This window comes from Heloderma suspectum, chromosome 7 (assembly GCF_057233095.1).
Source record: "Heloderma suspectum isolate Gila_16-S chromosome 7, 16-S_ref, whole genome shotgun sequence".
In the NCBI taxonomy this organism is placed as follows: domain Eukaryota; kingdom Metazoa; phylum Chordata; class Lepidosauria; order Squamata; family Helodermatidae; genus Heloderma; species Heloderma suspectum.
Genome location: NC_139464.1, coordinates 88,222,503 through 88,245,963, shown reverse-complemented (window position 1 = coordinate 88,245,963; position 23,461 = coordinate 88,222,503). Strand labels below are relative to the sequence as shown.

Sequence of the window (23,461 nt, the reverse complement as noted above, 5' to 3'; positions counted from 1 at the left end):
GAAATTCAACGATCACTGCTGTTGCTATTTTCTTTATTTTCAGTGAGGCTTGCACAGAAGTGCATGATGGAATATGGGTGCTTCCAGTTGGAGGGCTCTAGCATTAACAATCAAAACACATTGTGTGGCTGTTCTGTCTTTTCCTCCTTAATATTTGTTTTCTCATAAGAAAAAAGATGGAAGAAGTGGTGGGAAAACACAAGAGGGCTACAAATTGAAGATGATGTTGTGTGGACCCCCCATAAAATTCCGAGAATGAGGCAGTGTGATTGCACAATAAAAACTTTATCTGAAAGCACCCATTGGGTTCACACAATAATCATAGGCTAAGCAAGCCACAGTGGCTAGTTTAAGCTGCAGCGTATGCCAGATGTGATTTGCATAATCACCTGCTTAGCCATGACTTGTCATGTCATCTGAACCCAGGTGGCCTGCCTTGTTTGAGGGGAAAACAACCCTCCAATAACTCAACAACAGCTCATGGGTTAATAGAGGGTTGTTTCCCCCTCAAACAAGCCATGCTGCCCGAGTTCAGATGACACATCAATCCGCAGCCAGGCGGGTGATTATACAAATTGCACCTGGCATGCCTTGAGATTTAAACAAGCCACCATGGCTTGTTTAGCCTACAATGATAATCCGAAACAGGTCAGTATCTATTTATGTTCCACCCCCGCCCCAAGATTTCCAATATCCCTGCGGTTACATTGGAACACATTGTCTGGCTTCAGACGATCATGGGGGTAAAAGAAGCCATTGTGTCTTCTGCTCTGTCCTGTGTGTGCTGTGCATGTGCCTGTCGTTTGCATAATTACCCATGCTGCAGTGCAGGTTGGCATATCCAAACCCAGCGCATGGTGTGAGAGTGGCTTCGTACCCACCCTACAAACCACAACTTGCAGGATGGGTTGTACGGTGGGTACAAAATTCCCCCCTGCCGTGCTGTGCGCCAGGTTCAGATGTCATGCCAACCCGCGCTGCAGCACAGATAATTATGCAAACGACAGGCACACATGCAGCACACACAGAGGCAGGGGGAAAAGACATGATGGCTTCTTTTACCCCTGTGATTGTCTGAACACCCCGTTAGGATTCTGGCTAGATAATCACCTCACTGGGCAGCAATTGAGACTTAAGTAGACTAAGACCATTTCAAGACACGTTAGAAATTCTGAACATCTACTTAATTGTGTATTTCATACTGGCTGCATTTGGACATAACCATGATTTAGCATTACAAAATGAGCCTAGCCTCCCCCTGGGCATGTGCACGCCCCTTTCCTCCTCTGGCACAGCCACAAGGAGGAGAGTGGACATTTCCACTTCTGTTTTAGATTAACTGCTGTTTAGTGCATCATCCTAAACCTGAACTGTGTTTAATCTTAACTATGGTTAAGAAAAACAAATCAGCTATATAAGCTGTGGTTTGAACTTGGCTTTTTTCCAGTGGGTTTGGACATCATAGCAAAACTGCAGTTCATTTAAATTAGAAGCAAAAGCACTGCAGGGAAAGTGGGAAGGCGTGAGCCTAGGGGGAAGCTAGGCTCATTCTATAGCGCTAAACTATGTTACAGCATTATGTCTGAACCAGCACACTGATTTGTATCTACTGCTATGTAAGCTACTGCATTTCCTCCCTTTTTTCTGTGCTTATAATTTTTTAAAACTATAAGCATAATGGGTTTGTGTGGGTTTTCTGCACAGTAATCAAGTCAACTATTTGAACATATGAAGCTGCTTCATACCAAGTCAGATGATTGATCACATCCAGCTCGATTCTACCTGCTCTGACTGGCTTCAGCTTTCCAGGGACTGGAAGGTATCTTCCAGACAGGTATCTTTCCCAGCCCTACCTGGAGATGCCAGGGACTGAAGCTGGGACTTTCTGTATACAACCGTGTCCTATACTGCTGAGCTATGGCCCCTACCCAATTTAAATTGGGGCAGGGAGAAAACAATCTTTCCTTTGTTAGTACTGGCAATAATAATAACATGAGTTGTTTAGAACTCAGTATTTGGTGCAAGGAAATCATAGGCTCTCTTACAGTGTATATTCAGTGTATTTTACAACAATTTATTTTTAGCATGACTGAAATTACAGTCACGAATAATTCCAGAAACAAGAGAAAAGAAAGGTGGTTGATATATTTAACAATTTGTGTAAACTTATTTTTCTGTCTTCAAGATCACTGACAAACATGAGTTAAGCAATCTCCTGAGTGATTAACAAACAAAAAAAGCCATCACATCACTATAGCAACCAATATTATATCATGGGAATAACAACATGAAAGCACCTTAGTAACCAGTTTATCATAATTAATTAAGATATCATGTTGTGTTTAAATGAAGGAGTATGTATGTAGATCTTTCGGAAAATGAGAAAGATACCTTTTCACCTTCAGCTAGCATCTGATGCATGCTTGCAGCAGGGGCTCTTGCTGTTCAATTATCTTGAGTTTTTAACAAGCTTGTTTGGAGTAATTGGGGTAAAAATAGAAAGTTTCCAAAGAAGTCACCAAAGCTGGACTGAAAGTCAGCAAAGTAATTTCAGTGTGGAACTCAGTGTTTACAGGTGAAATAAATGTATCTTTCCTTCATATCCTTTGCAACTTTACTGAAATGTAAGAAAGCAGTCCTTCTCCCAAAGGCTATCTTCCTATCAAGATAACCACTAACAACAGAACACCTTCTTTTCCTGCAAAGTACATTACATTCTTCATAATTTTAAGGTAATTTATCCCCAAAGGTCCAATCCTATTTTATAAAGCTCACAAGATCTGAAGGTAAGAATGTCTGAGTCCGGTCAGTGCCCAGGTAGGAGACTGCCTGGATATTCTATGTGTGCCACCTTGAGTTCCATGGAAGAAAAGGGAGAAAAGCACACTGGCTGGGCTCAGACAACATGATAACCCACACTCAAGGGTTGAGTATGAGTTGAGTGTGGTTTGTCGTTGAACTGTGAGTTGTTGAAATGTGGGTTATCGTGTTGTCTGAACTCAGCCGCGCTAACAAACTATGGTTTGTTAACCACAAACAAGCCATGAAGAGAACCCATAGTTTGTTGTTGGGTTGTGAATTGTGGGTTGTTTGTGGTTAACAAACCATGGTTTGTTATCACAGCTGAGTTCAGACAACACAATAATCCACGGTTCAGCAAAAACCCACAGTTCAGTGACAACCCACACTCAACCTATGCTCAATCCTTGTGTGTGGGTTATTGCGTTGTGTGAGCCGAGTCACTATTTCTTGGAAGGAATTTCATACTGGCACTCCTTTAAACATTGTGGAATAATTGACTTACAGAGCAATCATACCCTTGGAAGGGGGAGATTCCATGACAGAACAACTGCCACCTTCAACTCAGGTCAGGAGTTGGGGTGGCAGAACTTTTTAAAAATTTTCCTAGCAGAGACCAGGTTCAGATGACACACTATGGCTCATAATGGGTTATTTAATGACACACCATGGCTCATCATGGGTTCCCATGGGCATCAACTTGCACATCCAACCCCCACTCGAGGATTGTTGTGAGAAACTAATGAACGTGGGTTATGTGAGGGTTAAACAACCCTTACATAACCCTAAAACAGACCATTTAACCCTCACATAACCCAAGCTCGGATTTGCATGACATGACAACCCCCAAGTGAGGGTTGCATATTCAAAATGGTGGCTGCACATGCCCTGCGTTGGCTGTCATGTCTTGTGAACTGCCCCATTTTCACTAGTGAGAGGGAAATAACTATACCAACTCCAGCGTTGGCATAGTTTCATGCCATTTTTCTGGGTGTGTCAAGGGAACTAGAGATGCTGAGAATCCATAGCTGACCCTATCACACTCCTGGAATTCCCTGGTTTGCCCCCCATCACTGGCGGAACACCACTGGCAGTACCTGTAACTGGTGGAGGCTTCTGTGGACATACTGGGGAGCCTCTGCTGGCATAGGTGTTGACCTGCCCACAGACCTGCCTTTCCACCAGTGGAGCAGCATTGACATCGCTTCCTGAGGCTCTTCAGCCAGCTGCAGGATTACAGCTTTAAATTAATATCTGCATAGTTTAATAAGCTACCGAAGATTCCTCCCTTCCCCTGAGCTTTAATGGTTGCAACAAGAAGATTTATAGGTGTGCTACTGTCAGGGTGGACACTAAGCCCATGGAGTCCCAGAGTAGTTCTGATTCTGAGGAAGAGCAGTTGCTCCTGGGAGAGGAGCGCGCTCCTCTTTCCCAGGGCCAACAGCTGACGGAGATTCCTCCCACCAGCATTCCTAGCTTAGAAAGCAGTCCAGGGAGTGACCGAGCACAGATAGCAGACTTGGTGGATGCGCGACGCCGACGCAGAGAGCGGCGCCAGATGGAGGGCGCGGAAAGGAGGCGTAGTGCCCGGTTGGCGCCCAAACAACGGCTGCGCCCAAAGGATCCAAGGGAAAAGGGGAGGGACTCTCCCTAGTCCTTAAGTTCAGGGGTCTGCCAGTAATTCCCTTTCAAACGGGGACCAACTGTTCCAACTTAGGGCATAGGTACTGTGCTGCTCAGATCTAGTTGCAAACAGTATAGTTGTTAAGTTATAAAAGAAGAATAAAGCTTTGAAAGGAATCCCTTTGTCTGTGTCTGGACTTGGCTACTGGATTAGACTGAGAGAGGCCTCCAAGGAGCCATTGACAGCTACACCAAAGTGGTTTTTTCCTCTTCTCAAGTAAAATATGTTTTCCTCATAAACTAGAAAATCACTGTTTGCTTAGGAAGGCTGGAGGTTCAGTTGCTGCTCAGGCAGGCAGGCAGGCAGGCAGGCAGACGGGCAGGCAGATAGATAGATAGATAGATAGATAGATAGATAGATAGATAGATATCCAAAGCTGTGCCTGTGAAACAATCTGACCTGGTTCAGACATAATGCTAATCCGTAGTTTAATATTACAAGAATGAACCACAGCAATACATAGGAATCTGTTTTTTCTCCTTCACCAGTGAGGAAAGGAAAATAAAAGCTTCCACTTCAGTTTTTTTCCAATAAGCTACCATTTCCTGTTATGTCTGAGCCAAACTGTTGGTTGGTTAGTTTAGAGACTCTGATTTGTAACCATGGTTTGATCCTAGTTTGTTTAAACTAACCACAGTTTAGAATAGGCCACAGTTTCCCAGGTTTGGATGTAACAGGAAACTGTATTCTATTCAAAAGTGGAAGCTTTTAATCTTCTCCCTTCACCTGGAAAGAAGAGGAGATGAACCATGTGTGCTCAAGGCTCATCACAACTCATTCTCGTAACACTAAACCAGCCTTCCCTAACCTGGTGCCCTTCCTATGTTTTGGACTACAACTCCCAACATTTCTGACCATTTGCCATGCTAGCTGGGGCTGATGGGAGTTGAAATCCAAAACATCTGGAGGGCACCAGGTTGGGGAACGCTGCCTAAACCATGGTATAGCATGATGACTGAACTAGGTTTCTGTACCTTTTAAAATTCATTACTATATGTCCTTTTAGGTTATTATTGATACTAAAGTTGCATTGTTAATAATTCTGGGATATTTTTATGAAAGGCAGAAAACAGACAAACAAAGAAAATAATGGGCTCTTTTCAGGCAGTGAAGTGGAATTCCCTTTTAGGATGATTGTGATTATTACTTCATCACTTCTGTTGTTCTTATAGTTAAGGGCACAATCCTATGGCTGCTAGACAGTGGCTAGATGGCCATAGGATTGTTCAGTTTCTGGAAACTGACCTCAGAGCCTGCACTCCGAGGTCAGTTCCCAGAAAACTGCCTCCCCACCCCCACCACCTCGTTGGCAGCATGGATCGTCCCCAGGCTCTGCGTTCAGAACAGCAGCGCGGAGACGGGCCAAAGGGGGCATTCCCAGGGGAGGGGGGAGGAGCCTGGAAGTGCCGGTACAATGCTTCCTATGCATTGTCTGGCCTCCCCTGCCCCCCCAAAAATGCTGTGGCTAGATAGCCAAAATTGGACATCTAGCCGTGAATGCAGGAGCGTGGAGAAGATCCCCTCCACACTCCGCCCGCCCTGCATTGGATAGGTGGTTGCCTATCCCGACAGGATTGCTCCCTAAGGCTCTGTGATTCTGTGAAAGGGATGAAAACATGCAGAATGTGGCATTGGACTTAGAATTTGTGATCCTGCTTTTTCATGTTCATTAAAGCACATGTCTGTCTAGTCCTGAAAAATATGGATGATATCTGGTGAAACCTCTGCATCTTCCCTCTAGCTTCAGTCATATTTCTAGTAGGAGGGAAGAGGTGTTGGAGCCCTGCCAAAGTCCTTGCCTTGCCCATGACTAGCAGAAATCTAATAGCATTATTCGAAACAAGCATGGCTATTGTTTCTAATAATAATTAAGTTTGTTTCATATGTATAATTTATACAGGTTACAGTGTTGTGCTTTCCCCAGCAAACAATTTCAATATGTGCCAGCGTATGGACTTCCTTAGCAAATTCTTAGCAGGATAAGTACCATAACTGGGTGAAGATGAGTTAGTTCCATAATTCAGAGTATGTTGGTCTCATAGAAAGCAGCATGATATAAGTACCACTGTGCTTTTGGTTCAGTGGATTTTTTTTTTACATTCCTTTTTCAAGGGGGTTTATATCTGTAGTATGTTTATTCTAACAATCATTATGGTCATGAAGCAATGTCTGATTACTAATATTAGAAAAAAATAGAAATATGGATATCTCATATCCTGCTTTAACAAAAAGGTTCATGTAAAATTATTCAAAACTATGCCTATCAGCTAGAAAGTAATGTCACAAGCATTGCCTATTGCTCCATCTTTTCTTGAAGATCCCATCCAATTTCAGCGGTAAACATGATTTATCAGGATAATTTCATTGTCTTGTTTCCAAGTTGAATAAGGTCTTGTTTCCAGCTGAATGAAGATTTCAGGGTGGGTGCAGATATTTGGTAATACATATTTTTCTTTGCCAGAATAAACTGTGAAATAGACAATTTTTGTAAATTATAGTTTTACTTACATAATGAAGGTAAAATAATAATTTCTTCTTTTTCTGATTTTTTTCTTTCTCTTTCCTTATGCTTAAGCTACAAATGAGAAGGACTCAGGTGACTGTTGTGTTAATTGTATGCATGCATATATTAAGCTTTGAGTGTATTGAACAATTTAACTATGCAGTCCTATACATTCTGTGCCCACTTACATGGGAGTAAGCCCAAGTAAACTCAGTGGGACTTACTTCTGAGTAGACATATATAGGATTGTGCTGAAAGTCATCAAGGGAGTTCCATCAGAATGGAACAGTATGTATTGTAATGTAATTATATAATTCAAATGGAATGCTCTCTCTAGCAAAAGCATTCTGCAGTGAAAATATTAGTGAAGACAAGATATTTTAGAAGACTGTATAAATTCTGTAATTGCATTTATAAAGGGTTGTATATTGTGCATAACAAATTGATTACAGTTTCAATATAGAGCATTTTTGAAAGAATAACGTGCAGTGTTTTATTCTCCAAGTGTTCAAAGGTCACTGTAGTAGCTTCACATCTTAATGTTAGCTTTTATAAAAACCAGAGTACAAAATCATGGGCAAATTGGAGAAGGCCAAAATCTTTAGTTGTTTTTTTTTTACACAGTTCTGTCTATAGAAACTAAAATGTAACCACTAATTTGATAACCAGCAGTGTTCTTTCTGTGGGGACTTATGACCAGGGGTAGCAACTCGGAAGTACTCCATTATTGTGTTGGTCAACTGGTCATTTACACTCTTTTCACTTGGATAAACAACACAGATTTCATTCTTAGTGCTATACTAATGCCATTCTTGATCCAGTGCCAGTGGTGTGAGATCTCATTCTCTTGTAGTATATGCTGGAAGGGCATAATCTGTTTTGCTACTTCAAAAAAAAATCATCTGCAAAGATTGGCACTCCGAGAAGGGAGACTGGGAGCACACCACCTCCAAATAATTTTAGAGGAGAAAGATCACAAAGGGGCAGGATATTGCTGTTGTGAGGGAGAGGTAGTGTTAGTGGCATCCATCACTTCTCTTTTATTTTTAAACATGCTGCATGACGTGTGTGTCCTACATTTGGTGTGGGTGTGTTAAAAAGCTTTGTAGTACATCTTGGCATAAGACTTGCAGGTCTGTTCTGGGGTGGAGAGGCTTGGTTTATATCATGAATAAAGTTCCTGTTTACACAACTATTCCTGTTTTCAGAATTACCACAACTAGTTCTGTGAAACTACCACAAAACTAGGTGTGGTAGTTTCAACACAGATATGGTGACTTCAGATACTGTTGTCTTTTGAGCTTCAGAGAACTCTTGCAATGATCTGGGTAAGCAGAGGTGGGCAACTTCTGGCCCTCCAGGTGTTTTGACCCACACTTACCATCACCCTCACTATTGGCTATGCTGGCTAGTGCTGATGGGAGATGTAGACCAAAACATCTGGAAGCCACAAATTACTCACCCCTGGGTAAGGAATGCCACTAGTTTAAATCAAGAAGGCAGATAATTGTTTTTATCAAGAATCTACTCATTGACCCGGTTTGCACATAAAGGCTAACTATGGGTTGTTTAATCCATGGTTCTGGCCGTGAGGCAGCAAGAAGTCATCATTTCCACTTTCAGTCAACGACTATTGGAATAACTCATGGGCAGTTGTTGGGTTAACGCTTGGTTGTTTAACCCCTGAACAACCCAGAGTTCTGGGTTGAGATATAACAATAAAAACCCAGGAACAGGGCATTCTTGGGTTGTTGATTAAAAGCAGGAGTGGTGAGCATATGGAAGCCAGTGTGATTGCTCACTGCCACTCAGCCCCAACAATTCCTTAATTAAGCAACCCAGGAATTGTCATTACATGCAAATCAGGTCATTGTATGTCTATTTCACATGCCAGTAAGGTAATGCTTAAGATCTTACAAGGTAGAGAATTGGAACGAGAATTGCCAGATGTACAAGCTGGGTTTAGAAAAGGCAGAGGAACTAGAGACCAAATTGCCAATATCCACTGGATAATGGAGAAAGCCAGGGAGTTTCAGAAAAACATTATTTCTGTTTTATTGACTATTCTGAAGCCTTTGACTGTGTGGATCATAACAAATTGTGGCAAGTTCTTGGTGGTATGGGGATACCAAGTCATCTTTTCTGCCTCCTGAGGAATCGGTTTAACGACCAAGTAGCAATGGCAAGAACAGACCACGGAACAATGGACTGGTTTAAGATTGGGAAAGGAGTACGGCGGGGTTGTATACTCTCACCCTACCTATTCAACCTGTACGCAGAACACATCATGCGACATGCTGGGTTTGATGAAGCCAAGGCTGGAGTGAAAATTGCTGGAAGAAACATTAACAATCTCAGATATGCAGATGATACCACTTTGATGGCTGAAAGCGAGGAGGAGCTGAGGAACCTTATGACGAAGGTGAAAGAAGGAAGTGCAAAAGCTGGGTTGCAGCTAACCCTCAAAAAAACCAAGATTATGGCAACCAGCTTGATTGATAACTGGCAAATAGAGGGAGAAAACGTGGAGGCAGTGACAGACTTGGTCTTCCTAGGCACAAAGATTACTGCAGATGCTGACTGCAGACAGGAAATCAGAAGACGTTTACTTCTTGGGAGGACAGCAATGACAAATCTTGATAAAATAGTGAAGAGCAGAGATATCACACTGACAACAAAGGTCCACATAGTTCAAGCAATGGTATTCCCCGTAGTAACCAATGGCTGCGAGAGCTGGACCATAAGGAAGGCTGAGCGAAGGAAGATAGATGCTTTTGAACTGTGGTGCTGGAGGAAAATTCTGAGAGTGCCTTGGACTGCAAGAAGATAAGACCAGTCCATACTCCAGGAAATAAAGCCAGACTGCTGACTTGAGGGAATGATATTAAAGGCAAAACTGAAGTACTTTGGCCACATAATGAGAAGACAGGATAGCCTGGAGAAGATGCTGATGCTAGGGAAAGTGGAAGGCAAAAGGAAGAGGGGCCGACCAAGGGCAAGATGGATGGATGATATTTTGGAGGTGACGGACTCGACCTTGGGGGTGGCGACGGCCGACAGGAAGCTCTGGCGTGGGCTGGTCCATGAAGTCACGAAGAGTCGGAAGTGACTGTCCGAATAAACAACAACAAAATGTCTAGATACCTGCAGCGCAAATCTAAAATTAGCATGTCAGAAAAAGGGCTAAGCTTAGAATCTAACTTTCCATGTGCAGATAATTTATTTACGTGAGGGAGCATCTGAACACCTAGTTCCCCTATTTGCAGCCTGAAGTGGTGCGCTCTGAGGAGGACTTGTGATATTTTGGACTTTGATTTTTGGGTCTTAACGGCAACCCAAGGAATCAAGTAAGATGAAGGTTGAGCTGGGATGTGGGCGACCCTGCTCAATTCAGCTGCAAAGCTCACTGGTGGTAATGAGAAAGTTGTCTGTCTTTAGCCAAACTTGTCTCTCAGGAGTTGTTATGAAAATGAAGGTAGTACTTTTTTTGAAGTACAATTAAAATGTTATAGAAATATATCTAAATTCATTTTTTTCCAAATTGGAGGCATACCTCTCTGAAGTTCAGTAGCTGGAATTATACCAGCAGACACTGGTCTAAATAATATAACCAGTCTTACATTGCAGCTTTCTCATGTCTGTCAGCCAACCGTATGTTCCATCCAGTATTGGCTCACAGACATTATTTAGTTGCTCACACCAAAATTTATTTACACCTTCACTACATAATAACAGTAGTAAGCAGATCCCAGGTTAAGAGAAACTGCAAAAAATGACAGTCTAATGTCCACACTCCAAAATAAATTTTATCCACCAACGTGAGATGCCATCACTGGTAAATTATGCTGCTGTTGAAATTTTGGTCCCTATTGGTAGGCCATTATATTTGATTGTGCATCTTTTATGATGTTGGATTCAGTAGTGAAGGATTTTTCTTTACAGCAAACTAGAATTTTAGGGAATGGGTTGACCAAGACTTCAATTCTCCAAATTATCATGGGCTTAGGATTGTCTCTGTGGCCACAGCATAGTCTTTAAAAAAAAAAAGAACGAGAGAGAGCGAGAGCAGAATTGAAGTAGTAATGTGCTCAGTTGACTGGCATATATCAAGTGGAGGGCACTTTGTATGCCTGTGGGTGGGCTGCATGTGTATATCTGTATGTGTGCACATGCATCGTACAGTGGATACCTATCAATGTCTTGCTTCTGTGATATGCACATGCAGTGCCTGGCACAATGAATCTTTTTTTCTCTCTTTTTGTGTGTGTGTGGACTCTTGGTGCTAGCACAGAATAAATGACAAGAGCCTCAGCAAAGAGAAGGGTTGCCTTGGTGATGTTCCTGAGGTTAAGGTCACTTTCCATTTTCAAAGACAGCCAAGGTGGTGATGTGATAGCTTTGAGTGATATTTGTGGGAGTGGTGAAAAGGGAGCTGCTGACAGGGTTGTGCTCCCAGTTCTCCTTCTTCCTAGGAGAGGCACGGTTTCTGTAACAAGGTTTTTTGTTCTTTTCAAAGCATTTTGATCCTGGTGAAAATTAAATTACAAGCTTAGGCACTGTTTGCTTTTAATAGTGTAGGAACCAGATCTACATTTCTTCTGCCTCCATGTCACCCTTGTAACATCCACCGATTTCCTTGGGAATAGAGGGCATCTCAAGTAAGAACAAAATAAATCTTCTGTAGACACCTATAATGAGTTGTTATAAATAGAGAATATTAGAATCTATATGGATGTGATTATATCATGTGTGGTGCAATATGGTCTAAAGCAGAAGCTAGTGACTTTTATAGAATCCCTGATGAATTCTACAGAATCCCAACAATCCTAGCTTTTAAAACATGTTTGTAGCTCTTCTAATTGCTAGAACAACCTTAAAATGTGTGAATAACTTTTACCTTCAAGTTTTTTTTAAAAAAAAATTCACAATGGGACCAAATGTGGCGGTGATGCCAATGCATGGGACTTAGCAGGGCCTTTCAGACAACATGCTAACCCACTCAGTGGCTGAGTGTGGGTTGTTACTGAACTGTGGATTGTTCATTAAACAGTGGCTTAGTATGTTGTCTGAACATCTGCAGAGTGGCTTGTGAACTGTGCAGTGTGGATTATTTTCTCGAACAAGCCACCTTGAGAACCCATCGTTTGTTGTTGGGTTGTTCAGGGTGGTTAACAAGCCACACTGCATGGTTAACAAGCCACCCTGTGAATGTTCAGACAAGACGCTAACCCCCTGTTCAACAAACAACCCACAGCTCAACAACAACTCACACTGAACCACTCAGTATGGGTTAGCGTGTTGTCTGAATGGCCCCAGTCGGGTACAGGTGTCCAGCCCCAGTGTGACTGTTCTAAACTATCTCCAAATGCTCCATGATTCTTCACCTTTCATCCCCCTATCCTTATCTAGCCAAGGCTGGTGCCCACAGCTATTGGACACAGCCGTGAAGCCTTCATGATTTGCCTTTTTGGGGCACTGTAAGCAATCCCGTAAATGCCTCCGATTCATGTCAAGAGCATGGTTTGCTGCTTTCTGTCTCTAGCCACATTTTCAAAGTTTTCCAGGAAAGTATTGTAGCGTGAACTTGCTCCAAGTCCTTCGCAGATACCCACATGATTTTACCCAAACATCCATGTTTTAAAACTGGACTGATACATGCAAATTAAAAATATGTAAACTGGACCGTGTGTGCATGTGTGTGTGTGTGGGGTGCTGATCAAAGAATCTGGGATTTTTAATGTAATATTTTGAAACATACATGCATAGATGGACTTGCCAGTATAATTTAGTTAGCTTTTGTCCCTTGTTGCCCCAGAATAAATCTTTGCAAATTTCCCATAAACATGTGCTTTTTATCCCAGTCCAGGCTTGGTTTTTGGTTTTTTAATTAACAATACTGAATGTGTGCAATTGCCCCTGAACCTTCCCTAGTACGTTTGATGTAGTATGCTGAAAAAAGCAGGGGCACAGGAGCCTTTAGAGGAGTTTCTGCTGTTGTGGAGTTTATAGGGTTGTGATATATCTGGGTTCTAGGATCATGATATGACCAGATTTTTAGCTTCTGCTTGCAGTTGAAATTAGAAAGCTGTCTAAGTGAATGGGAGCAGGGGTGCAAATTCACTGGAGGGAAAGCAAAAGAAAAAGGCTGACATAGTGAAGAAGGAGGGGGTAGACTATGGCCAGGAAAAAGGACAATAAGAAACTTCTGTCCAGACCAGTTGCTCAAAAGCTTGTACCTCTTTAATGAGATTTTTTACAGACAAGTTTTCAAAAAAGAATGGTTGGATGTATATGCCCTCCCAGCTCACAAGGACATGTCTGAAAGAAAACAAGAGCACTACAAGCACTATTGAACTGAGGGCAGAGTAGAGCCATTTGTGCATGTGGTGAGAGGCCTTCTCTAGTAATTTAAAGCTCTTAGCGCATGTTCATTTCACTGAAAGAATAAAGGGCAAAATCGGAGTTGCCCACCAGCAAATATCTTTTTATTGGACGCTGATTTTCATTTTACAGCACAATAATCAGACATATGTGCAATAATCAGACAATGAGCAAGTCCTGCAAACTTGCTGTTTTCATACAAGCAGAAATTGTTCTGTGCAGGATGTTCTGTGTTTTTGCATGGGGCTTCTGGCAAAACCTAAAATTCTTCTGTTAACCCCAGCAAGTTAGAAGAGATAAATATCAATAGTTTCAGTATTTAGTAAGTGGTTGAAATCTGTGAAGAAGCTATCAGAGTTTTAGACTCTAGATCAAGATGTGGGTAACATGCAGCCCACAGCCTGTTTGCAGGCCTTCCCTGGCCCATTTTGCAGCCCCTGCTGCCTTACCAACCCACTGCCAAATTTGTCACCAAAATTTAGTGATGCAGTAGCAGTGAAAAACCGCTGATTTTCCTTTAAAACCAGGTGCACAGGGGGCACATGCCTTGTTTTAAAGCAGAATCATGCTCCTACAAGTGTCCAGGAACAACACACCTTGTTTTAAAGGAAAAGTAGTGTTTTTTCCCACGGCTGCGGTACCAAATTTTGGCAGCAAATTCAGTGGTGTGGCAGCGATTCCAGGGAGAGAGCAGCCACTGGTCGGTTCTGGAGGGGTTGAAATTGCCCATGGATCAGCCAAGGTTGCTCACCCTTGCTCTAAATTATTGCTCTGATGCATTCAACAAGGGATATCTCCTTATCTACGTCACAATGCTTATCTAGGTCTTATGAAGTGGCTGGATGAGTCTGCTGATGTAGATGGGAGTAAAAATCTCCATAGAGACCACCAGTTATCTGTGACTATTAGGCTTTGACAACTGCTGGATCAGAGCCACCGTCTTCTCCAGCCCACTTTTTTGCCCCTTCAGTCATGGCACACTGTTCCACGCATTCTTGTTTGTTACGGGCTTGTTATTTGGCAATATCATCAGCCATAGTTAGGACCACACTTTGTTCCTTTCTTGACTTTTGAAAAGTTTATGTTCCTACTACTTTTCAGGCCATTCTACAGCATAAAACAGCCTTCCCAAACCTGGTGCCCTCAAGATGTTTTGGACTTCAACTCGTATCAGCCCAAGGCAGCATGGCCAATGGTCAGGAATCCTGGGAGTTGCAGTCTAAGATATCTGGAGGGCACCTGGTTGTGGAAGGCTGACCTAAACTGTTTCATTGGTATGTGATTCTATTGTTTCTTACTTTGTATTTTTATTGTAATTTGGTTTTTTCCATATTAATTGTTAGTTGTCTTGAATATGGAATAAAGTGGGCTATAAAAATTTAAATGTATCAAAGAAACAGGAAATGCAAGAATCTAGAAAATGGCTTTTGTAGTATATGATCAGAATCATTTATTGCTACAGTCAATGACCAGTATAGGAAATCAGAACACATAAAATACATATAAAATATATGAGATAAAATAAGATAAAAACATAAGGTGAGAGAAAATAGGGAGAGAAAAAGGGCAACAGTTTATTATACTGTTGGTGGTCATATTGCAGTCTCCCAAGGAGGGTTACAGAGTCTCTGAGATCAGTCCCTGGTGAGTTTTGCATGCTGCAGCACATAATTTGGCAATGCTAAGAGTGGTGGCTGCATTTTGATCAGAAAGAATGAAAAGTCATAAAAAGCATCTGAACAAGTTGGCAGTTTTAATAAAAGAGGTTCAATATAAATTTTGTGTAGGTCACAGTAAAAGGAGCAATAGAGTCACCGATTCAACCTCTCCAGAGTCACAGGGGCACTTATGTTCGTGGTAGGGGATCTTACAATATCTTCCCTCCAGAACTGCTGGGGGAGGACATTGAAGCATGGTAGTGTTAAAACCTCTATGATGCTTCTGGACCAGAATCATGGATAGTTTGCTGGTTTATTTGGCTGGAATGCTCTGTCAGTTAAAATGTGGTTCACGGTTAGGCCTAGGTCATGTTGCGATGTCAGGGGCAGGACAAGAAGTGCAGCCCCACTGCAGTTTAAAATCAGACGTGCTCTACACATGGGTAATACATGAATACATCAAGAGTGTACACAGCAGCTGAAGAGTAGGGGATAGAGCAGGCAAAACAGTGGAGAGGTGGAAAGCCAGAGGGGAGGAGGGAAATGGACAGAGTCCCACTGATGGGGAAAAGGTATGAAAAGGTGCGGGAGACTGAATTTCACTGGCTGATTCAGTATAATTAGGCCAGACTTTAGCTTGCAGATCTCTAGTACAGTAATATTTCACTTTTTGTGGTTTTGTTCCCATGGTTTCAACATACCCATCTTTCTTATAACATATGACTGGATTGGCCCATTCATTTACTTTAGGAAGAAGAATAGAATTGTTTTTCAGTACTGACTGAATAGGGTAGACTTTAAAGATTCAAAATAGTTCTGAATCCATTCTGCATTGGAGATTGCCACACTTCCTTAGATTTAAATTTTATTCTGATAGTGTTCATTAGTGGAGGGAGCTATCCTATGGCTGCTAGTCAGCGGCTAGATGGCCATAGGATATGTCGGTTTCTGGGAACTGACCTCGAAGCCCACGCTCCAAGGTTGGTTCCCAGAGAACTGACCTTCCCCCGCCATGCTGCCTCGCAGGCAGCTTGGAACAGCTCCGCACTCAGAAGAGGAGTGCGGACTGGTGAAAACAGGGCATTCCGGGGGGCATTCCAGAGCGGGGAAGGTGGAAATGCCAGTACGACACATCCTATGTGTCATCCGGTAGCTGCTTCCCCACTCCGCCTTCCCACGGCTAGACAGCCAAAATCGGCTGTCTAGCCGCAAATGCATGGCAGCTGAAGCATGGAGGGGACAATCCCCTCTGTGCTTCTCCTTCCCTGCATTGGATAGGCGGCCGCCTCTGAGTTGGAAGGCGGCCACCTATCCCCATAGGATTGTGCCCTAATTATATTAACAGGGGTGTACACAAGTTACATTGCGCCTATGTGTTCATGCTGTGTGTGCACATGTTCAGATGTAGTATCTGTCTACATGTGTTTGTATGTAACTTGTACATATGGGGTAGAATCCTACTTAATCCAGGGTACGTACAGCTCTAAGTGCATTGAATGAATGCTGATATAGTTATGTGACCTGATGAATGCATGATAATTTTATGTAAAATGTAGACCTCCTGCACAATCTCTGGAGTGCAATCCTTTTTCGCCCTGAGGAGCTGCCATAGCAGATTCTGAGGAGGATCTTTTTGTGAGACAGTTTTGAGGGAAAGAGTGGAAGTTTGAGAGAGGAATGGGAGCGCCATCTAGGATGTTGTATTGGTAGTGGGACTGACTTCAGGAACACAGAAGTGAGGGCTTAGCAGGCACTCCACCCACTGTTGCTGCTCCCAATTCTACAGGAGCTGCCAAGGTTCAAAAACAATAACTAACCCACAGTAACACCCCTCCCTCCGGATACATAACATTCCTCCCCCCTTAGCTATCATAATCTTCCAACCAACAAGAAGGTGCCCTTTCATGGCATGGTCTGTGCACTCGACTAGTAGGTGTAGATTGCTCAGATGACTTCCTTTCAGTAACTGCTGTAAATAAGGAAGGAGTATTGCTCCCATTGCTTAGTGGTTCTGGCACTTCAACAGATGATGAGAGAAGCTCATCAGTTCCAAGTAGATCTTCAGCAGCTACCTTGGCTGATGACAGCCCACTCTGGCCAGAACGCCTTCTCAGCTGGTCAACATGGCGATGCCACACTGACCCATCTGCACACTGGACCTTGTATGACACAGGTCCAGTGACCCCTGTGACAGAGGAAGAAACCCACCTCAGTCCAGCACCATAGTTCCTAGCAAACACCTGATCTTGTGGGGCAAATGAACGGAGAGTAGGAGCTGAGAAGGCAGCATCCAGAGCTTGCTCCTGTTTGCTTCGTAAGTCTTCAGTGAAGTCTGGGTAGAGACAGTCAAGACAAATTTTCAGACGCCGCCCCATAAGTAACTCTGCAGGACTGACTCCTGTTGTTGCACAAGGAGTAACATGTACAGCAATGAGAAACCTGGCAAGGCGTGTTGGCCAGTCTCCTTCCGCAGTGCGCTTAAGGGCATCTTTTGTTGTTTGTACCATCCATTCAGCTTAGCCATTTGCTCGGAGATTATGAGGTACAATGCTTATAGCCCAAATAAGGTTCTTGTCTGCAAATGTTTTAAATTCAGCAGACATAAAAGAAGTCTCATTGTCTGAGACTATAGTATTAGGCAACCCATGGGTTGCAAATAAGTGGCGCAGTGCTGTGATTGTTGCAGCTGCTGTTTGTGATGGTACTAAGACTATTTCAAACCACTTTGAGCAAGAATCTACCACTACCAAAAATTTTTTTCCTTGAAATGGTCCTGCAAGTTCCATATGAATTCTTGACCAAGGCTTCTTAGTCACTTCCCATTGAAAGATAGGTGCCCTTGGTGGATTGTGCCTCGTGGCTTGACAAGTACTGCACTTATTTACAGTTTTTTCAATATCTGAGTCAATACCGGGCCACCAGGCATAGCTCCTGGCCAATGCTTTCATGCAAACAATCCCTGGATGAGCTGCATGCAGCATGGTCAAGATGGGTTGACGACCCTTATCTGAAAGGACAACATGGTTTCCCCATAGTAGACTTCCCTTATGGGCAGACATCTCATTCGGACAGCATTTGAATGGCTTAAATTCCTCTGGCAGTTTGTCATCTGGCCCCTCCGTACCCAGTTTAAAACACGAGCCAGTACAGGATCTCAAGCAGTCAGTCTAGCAATTTGATCAGCCTGAAGAAGTGGGTCAGGAAGGGCTTCTAGCATCAAGACTTCCAGTGGAGGAGGTACAACAAAATCGGGAATTTGAAGTGCTCCTGACTCAATCCATCTGCATTAGCTATTGCCTTTCCTGGTTTGTAGACAAGTGCATAAGCATGGAGCAGAATACCCCAATGCTGCATGTGGGGTGATAGCATGCAGGGAATAGGCTTACCAGGAGAGAAGATTCTTATTTCAAAAGCATGTGTATTTCAAAAGCATGGCCATAGAGATAGTTGTGGAACTTTTTGACTCCTGCAATAACAGCCAAGGCTTCTCTGTCAATTTATGCAAACTTCCTATCAGTGGATGCCATAGCCCTTGAATAATAAACAATTGGTGCCTCTGTACCATCTGGAAATTTGTGGCTTAGCACAGCACCAATTCTGGAAAGCATTCTCATGCTGGCTGGTCCATTTCCATTGAATTCCTTTTCCCAGCAAGTGATGCAGTGGCTCAGCAAAGGTAGCCTTTTGTGGAAGAAACACATGGTAGAAATGGAGAAGTCCCAAGAAGGCTTGAAGTTCTTGCTTTGTTTTTGGAGCAAGTGCATCGTGAATTGCACATATGTTTTCATCAGTGGGGTGAATGCCAGAAGCATCAATATGATAGCTCAAAAATGTAATGCTGGAGGTTCCAATTTCACATTTCTCTTTTTTTACACGAATGCCAGATGTGTAAAAATGATGTAGGACTTCCTGAAGTCGTTCAGCAAGTTCTTCCCTGGCTGATCCCATGAGCAGGACATTGTCAAAATATGGTACAACACCTGGCATTCCAGAAAGTAGGGTTTCCATGAATTGTTGGAACAGTCCAGAGGCCACAGAAATTCCGAATTTCAGACACTTTACTCATAATGCCCCTTGATGAGTGATTATTGTTTGGGCATCTGCTGTAGAATCATCAATGACCAACTGTTGATATGCTTGGGCCAGATCAAGTTTTGCAAAGACCTTCCCTCCACCAAGTACAGCAAGGAGCTGATGGACAATAGGCACTGGGTACAGATGCTGCTTAAGTGCCTTATTCACAGTGTACTTGTATCCCCACACAGTCTCACCTTCCCATTAGGCTTTAATTCTCGCACAGTGGGCATAGCCCACTGGATCTGTGTAACTGGTGCTAGCACACCTTGCTTGATGAGATGCTCAAGCTCTTCTTCGGGGTTTTCCCCGCAATGCAAAAGGCACATTCCTGGCTTTCATGAAAATTGGTGCAATAGATGGGTCCAGATGGAGTGACACTGGCTTCCCTTTGTATTCTCCAAATTCTTCAGAAAATACCCTTGGAAATCTATTAACAATTGCTGCAAGCCGACCTGTAGTAAGGGCGTAAATTCCTTGAATGCTAATCCGTATTGATGAGAACCAGTTTCTCCCCAAGAGGTTTTTCTTCTGTCCCTCCACAATGATAAGTGGAAGCTTCCTTTGGAAAGAGCCGTACTGTACATCTACAGTGCAGAATCCAATGATAATAATCACGTAGACTGCATGATGGACTTGACAACTTTGGAGCAAGGGTCTCAGAAAATATGTGCTTAAAGGTATCTCTGTGAATTATGGATACCCCAGATCCCGAATCCACTTCCATTTTGCAATTTGGCCATTGATTAATACAGTTGCATACAACACAGAATCATGAGGTTCCTTGCCACAGACCTTCTGAATATAGCTGTTGAGTCTCATCACCCTGTGGATAATCGACGCCATGAGACGCTAGGTGGAGTGACTCCTTGTTATAGTTCCTTGGCCTTGTACTGACAGATTTTGAATGGCAGACTTGCTCAAGGTGACCCTTCTTGCAAAACCTGCACTCAGCATCCTTGAATCTGCACAAAGAGCGCTGATGTGGTCGTCCACAGTCTGAGCAGGAATAGGTAAGCCAGGGCCTACCTGCAGATTTTATGGAGGGTGCATTTCTTGTGTTCTGTTGACCTTGCTGCCCAGAATTCTCAGCCTGCTTGCTCCGGATGGCATTTACATCATCTGCATCTCTCTTGAGTTCTGTGACATATAGTTATGCAGTCTTACTGGCTAATGCCTTTTCTTGAGCCATTGCAAATGTCAAATTTCTCTCAGACAGGAGGCGTTGTAGTGCTTCATTATAAACCCCACAGACAAAGCAATCCCTCAACATATCTTCTAGAAAATCCCCAAAGTTGCAGCGTTGAGAAAGATGACACAGTTCTGCAATATAAGTGGCAATGCCCTCTCTAGGTTGCCGCATTTGTTTGTGAAATATAAATGTCTGCACAATAACTGAAGGATTTGGTGAAAAATGTATCTTCGATAATCCTAAAATTTCATCAAATGTCTTAGTTTTGGGTGAGGCAGGAGCATTGAGGAATCTTATTATGGTAAATGTCCATGGCTCACAAACAGTTAAGAGCATAGCTCACTTTTGTTCAGCATTAGCTATCTTATTTGCTTCAAGATAGAATGAAAGCCATTCTGCATGAGAATCTCAGGAAGCAGGCTGACTAACATCACACTTTTCAATATATCCAAGAGCAGCCATTTTGAATTTAATTCTCTTTTTTTAAAAAAAACACAGGAGTTGCTCAAGTTCTTAAGTGGGCCTAGCTGACTGCTTACCAATTAGCTGTGTAAGTGGATTCACAGTCCTTGCTTCCTATATAGCTCTCAGAATCCCACCATCATCGCCAAAAAACGTTGTATTGGTAGCAGAAATGACTGCAGGAATCTGCAGGCCTCAAACACAACTGTTCTTTATTCAGCACACATAGAAGTGAGGGCTTAGCAGAAACTCCACTCCGTTTCAGCTCCTAATTCTACAGGAGCTGCCAAGTTTCAAAAACAATAACTAACCCACAGGACCCCCTAGAATACATAAGATAGGGTCAAAGTACACATTACTTTAAAGACATAACTAGCAGCTAAATCATTTTTTTTCTTAGTCAAAAGTAAGTTTGGGGAGACTGATCTGGATTGGGACCATAGCTTGGGGGCAGGGGACCTCAGATAAAAACATAGAGGAGAGAACTGAAACTTTCTGCCCTCCACAATAGCATTTGTCCAATAGCTCTGCAGCCAGGAAGTGACAGAAACTGAGGCCTACAGCTGCACCCCAGCCCACAACACTGTAGCTAGGCACAGGTATGGATGTATGAACCTCCCACTGTCCGGTCTGGGGGTGTCCATTGTGCGGCAACTTGGGCCACTTGGGGCCCCGTGGAGTCCTCTGGCGCCCTGCCGCATCCACCAGAGTTGGCAGAGTGGCTCTCCAGCTTCCCGAAAAATGCAATACGCTAATGGCGACTGCCGTTAGCCTATTGTGAGAAAATTATAGCCATAAATGGCATATTTTACGCCATTTGCGGCCTTAAAGTACTTACCTGTACCTAAATTGCAGCTGTTTATGGCTACATTTAGGTAAAAGTAAGTGCTTTACTTGAATGTATCACGTTCTTTAGGAAGCTGGAGAGCCACCCCACAGGAACTCCTCCAGAGCCAGAGGTAAATGTGGCCGGTCCGCCACGGACTCCAGAGGTCGGATTCTTTGGAATCTGGCCTCATTTGAGTCTGCGGCAGATTTCTCCAGCATCCCTAGGCACATGCCTGGAAGATCCTAATCACTAAGTAGGGGATAGGTGTGTCAAGGTTCCCCTGTTGCCTACTGAATGCTCCAGTAGCCAAAATCAACACTCAGACAAAAGAGCTGCTTTCCAAGGCTTTAATTCCATTTATCCTAATGAGGCATACAGATGCTACTTGCTTGAGACTCAGAGAAACTACAAAGGAACAGCCATCTAGGGGTTTCTAAGGGTTAGGATGTCAGTTGATCTCCATTTGGGAAAAACGTGGCAATTCTCTGAACTTAAGGGGTGGGAGAGGAAGATCTCTCCCTCTCCTGTGATGCTTCTGGGCACAGCTGTTGACATTGAGCCAATCGGGCTGAGCGCCGAAGCTCGGCCCCTGCGATCTTTCGCTTGTGTCTGTGTCTGCACCTCGCGTCTAAAAGCTCAGGTTGTCCCTCCCTTTCCACACCTGGTTCACTGTCGCTCCCAGGGATGTAAGAAGGGGGGAGCTCCCCCTCCAGCTGCGCCTCTGAAGTCTGAGAGAGTTCCTCCCCCACGAGTTGTCTCTCCTCCTCAGAATCAGAGCTGCTTTGGGACTGTATGGGCTCAGATACAACCCTGATACCGTGATTGGACTCCATCCCCTCCTAATTTTGATTTCTGTTGCTTCCTCCCTCTTCTCCCCTCATTAAATAAATCGTGGGTAGCAAACATTTTTTACTTTCATTAACATTTTGATTCAGTTTTCAAAGTCACATAGTGGTTTTTGGTGGGTAAATAAAATTTAAAAAATAACTGGACTACATTTATTTATTGTTTGTTCGTTTGTTTTTGTAGAATTAGTCATTTTTCCAGAGAGCCCAATCCTTTGCAAGCCCTGTTGAACACATCCAGACTTATTACTGTGCAAACTAGGGTAGCAGCAATATTTCTATAGCAGTTGCTTGAATTTTTTTAAAAATGCCATTTACTCCAGATCCAAAAATTCCTTATTTCAGCAGCAGTGTAAAGATCTGCCAGATGTTGTCCTTCCAGGTGAAGGAATGTACTTTATTGGGCAAAAGGATCCTGGAATATCATCCAGAGCCCTCTGTAAGAACACATGTACCCTTCATCACATGTGAATAACTGTACATACATACCAATCAACATCTGTGTATACATATCCACAGAGTGTCACAAACACTGAATGCAGTGTGCGAATAGCCGTAATATTTCTGCTTACTCAGAAGCATATTCCAAAGATGAAGTTTAATTTAAGCTAAACTTCATTAAATCTTTTAAAGGCGTCTTTACCTCTGTGCTTTCTTTTGTCTTTTTGGATCTGCTTTTTCCAACCTGAGTTTGTCCTAGGTTATATCTTTTTAAAGTTGTTTTTGCTTTGATAGCCACTTTTTTATATACCTTGCCTTCCCCCCTTCCACTTTAGTGGAAAAGCCTTCTGCTTCAAATAATTTTCCAGCTGTGAATGTATAGGTGCTTGAAAGGGTCAGTTAATTGTACAGTACCATTATCTATTTTCAACTTTTAGATCAGTCTAAACCTAGTCTTATTTTCAGATCATACCTATTTTGGATTTAACTGCCTGAAAAGCATGAATTCTGCCTATTGAGCACAACTATTCATTCATCATGAACAACATAGTAGGCATTGTGTGATACAGGCGAAAACAAGCCACTAGGCTCTG

General features: G+C 43.0%; 1 protein-coding gene across 9 annotated transcripts in view; it reads left to right on the top strand.

Annotated features, from left to right (window-relative positions):
• Positions 1–23,461, top strand: part of CADPS2 (calcium dependent secretion activator 2) — a 441,065-nt gene that overhangs the window by 309,993 nt on the left and 107,611 nt on the right. The gene's annotated exons all lie outside the window — the stretch shown is intronic.